Here is a 3555-nt window from a genome sequence, read left to right on the forward strand (position 1 = left end):
CATCATCATCCCAGAAGTCCATCACTCCGCACTATCAGCATGGAGCATGATGTGGCAGCTCGAACTCACAAACTGCGAGATCATGACCTGAGCCCAAACCAAGAGTCAGATGCTCAACTGACTGAGCCATTCAGGTGCCCATTAACTTTTTTTCAAAGAGCAAATTACATGAGCCTTTACATGTGGAAATAAATGAAGGCCACCCAAATGAGAAAAGGTAGGGCTATTTATTCAGAGCTTGCTATATCACAAGGGAGTCAGCCACTGTCACTTTCAATACTTTTGTCAGAGACTCAAAGCCAGGTAAAGAAGTAGGCAAGTTTTATAGTGGGCAAGTTTTATGCTTACTCTCAAATGACTAAAAAAAAACATTTAAGTGAATGATAAAAGCAGACTTGAGAAAATGTTAACATTAAAGGAATTTGAGTGAAGAATACATAGGAATTATTTTTACTATTTTTACAACTTTTGTATAAATCTGAAATTTATTTCAAGAAATTTAAAAAATTGAGTTGCAGAAGCATTTTAGAAATTATCTTAGATTTAGTAAGTAACAGCACTCTCTTAAAGTAAATATGTCCTGACCTGTGTGCTAAGAGTCATTAAATTCTGATTTCTTCATTCTTGCTAAATTTGGACTCCTTCGGATTGAACTGGTTATATTTATGATGTATAATGGAATGAGAATTGCATGTGTATATTTGCATAAATCAAATAAAGCTACTCTAGCAAGTTTTGATATTTCCAGGTCAAAATCAAAGAAAAATTCAAGTGGACTATATTACACTGTCGTGTTTTTTAAAAAACATACATATTCGTAGGAATTAAGTTGAAACTGTGTTGTTCTAGTAAGAAAACCCCATATTCTCCTTATTTCTCACAGTAACAGTACTGAGCACTTACGGTGCTAGTGTCCTATGCACTGCACATTGGCAGTAAGCCATGGGCCAGGATTTGAGCCTGGCAGCCTGTACCTGGGCTAAAAGGAGACACTCTTCAGACCAAGGTAGTGGCTCTTGACCTTTCCTTCCCCATACTCCTGAGGGTTACGATGTGCTGCAGCTGAGTCATGAGGCACACCTCTCAGAGAGCACCTGGCAGAACTCAGGGGGCAGAGCTCTAATTTAACACATTCTCTTATTCCATTCCACACCCTAAATTTCATGGATTTCAAGAATGTCCTCTGATAAGCACTGCACTTAGGTTATCACCATTCCTGCTTTCAGATACCTACAGACCACTAGAAAGTCATAGGTGTGAACAAGAAATTCACTGAAATAAACTTAAGTTCACTATGATGCAACCAGCCAGCGCAGGATGCCCACATTTTCATTCAACTAAAATTCCCTTAAAAATCAAACTATGTATATTTTTCATTTACATTGTATATAATTCCCATCTTGGTACTGAACTACAAGGTTTAGAAAAAATTGCTAATTGGGGGCACCTGGGTGGCTCAGTAGGTTAAGCGTCCGACTTCAGCTCAGGTCCTGATCTCCTAGTTTGTGGGTTCAAGACCCGTGTCAGGCTCTGTGCTGACGGCTCAGAGCCTGGAGCCTGCTTCAGATTCTGTGTTTCCCTCTCTCTCTGCCCCTCCCCCACTCGTGCTCTCTCTCTCTCTCTCTCTCTCTCTCTCTCAAAAATAAATAAACATTTAAAAAAATTGCTAATGTATAAACTCCAGGGAGAAAAACCTTAACAACTATTTGAGTATACATTATTTCCCAAGCAATTTCAGGTATTATAAATATACATTATTCAATTTAAAATATGGCTTCCAATATTCTAGTCATTGGTGTAGACTAAGAATTTGGAGAAAGAACCTGTCTTTATTTCCTATATCAATCCTAACAACTGTACAGAAATATATAAAGGAATCAGCTCTGGAACTTTATGACACCTTGATTTCTAGCTACCCAGTGGCAGCCAATGAGGTGTTTTTAATTAGTTTATATTTGTGCAAGAGACTCATTTCTTTGTGACTTTATTCAGTATGCAATTTAGGGAAAAAGTCAAGAGCTCTTTCTCAGTGGCCATAGGTCCGGTTTGCTACTGCTTTCAGGTAACTTTGTCTCACAAAACTCTACATACTGTAATTTCCATAATGATAATGTATGCTATTTACACCTTGTCAGTGGCAAGCTCAAATACAGCTTAAGAATCAGTTATGTTTGGGTAACTCAAGAGATGTGAATAAAACCTATTTATAGTCCAAATAACACGGTTTAACAGATTCAAACTTCTCTCTTCAGTAAAACATTTATGAAGTACCTATCATGTGACAGGCACCAGGGAAACCTCTCCGCCTGGTTTTAGAAGTGTAAGCAGTGTGTCCCAAAGCCCTGAACTTAAAAACCAGAGTAATAGCCAGAATGTGGCATAGCTACATAAAGCTAAATTTGTAAAGTCTGAAGCCTTGACTTGTAATTCCAGCTTCATCTCTTGCTTTGTGTCTTCAGGCAAGAAATAAGACTTCTTGCTTCCTTCATTTACAAAAGGTTGAACCTACAGAGTGGTTGATGATTACGTATAAAAGGGTGTCCTACACAAGTGAATTCACTTAAGAAACTTCACTAGTAAAGTTGTGGTAGGAACCCCTCCCTAAGTAGAAAGAAAAAATTGAAGAGNAAAACCAGAGTAATAGCCAGAATGTGGCATAGCTACATAAAGCTAAATTTGTAAAGTCTGAAGCCTTGACTTGTAATTCCAGCTTCATCTCTTGCTTTGTGTCTTCAGGCAAGAAATAAGACTTCTTGCTTCCTTCATTTACAAAAGGTTGAACCTACAGAGTGGTTGATGATTACGTATAAAAGGGTGTCCTACACAAGTGAATTCACTTAAGAAACTTCACTAGTAAAGTTGTGGTAGGAACCCCTCCCTAAGTAGAAAGAAAAAATTGAAGAAGAGAGAAGACTTCAAGGTCACCTAGATATGAGTCCAGCTGCCTACATCCCCCATGTTCTTGTAAACTGAAACAACTTAATCAGACTACATGTTTATGTGTATTACCATATATGGGAGACAAAGAAATAGAAAATGCATAAAAAACCCTATGCCATATGATGTGGGCCGCTCAGTTCCTTTGGGTACGAACCCAACTGAGCGGTGCCGGCATAATAAAGTTGCTTCCTGGAAAGAAAAGTCTCGGTGTCACGACTCTCTGAGCGAGAATCCTGCAACATTACCTGGGGGCCTCGCCCGGGACTCTGAGACGGTGGATTGCCACCTCCCTTGCCACCAGGGTACTAGCCTTGGAGCGCCGGGAGAAGCGACCTCCCCTGGCGCCAGCGGACCTCTTGATCCGTAGGGGACTAGCCTATCCCGGCGAGCCGGGCGAGGGCCCTGTGTGCGCTAACGGAACCCGAGGCCCAGGAACCAGCTTAAGGAGCGCCGCCCATCTGACTGGTAAGAACCCGGGTTCGTTTTGGTGGACCTGCCCCTAAGAGGCAGAAGGGGAGCCTGATCACCTCCCAGAGTTGCACTAGTAAGTCCACAAGGGAAGAGGAACGAAGCTGCAACTCTAAGGCGCTGGATGTAGGGCGATGGGCTGGAGTC

The sequence above is a fragment of the Crocuta crocuta genome, unplaced genomic scaffold (assembly GCF_008692635.1).
Source record: "Crocuta crocuta isolate KB4526 unplaced genomic scaffold, BGI_CrCroc_1.0 scaffold1471, whole genome shotgun sequence".
Taxonomy (NCBI): domain Eukaryota; kingdom Metazoa; phylum Chordata; class Mammalia; order Carnivora; family Hyaenidae; genus Crocuta; species Crocuta crocuta.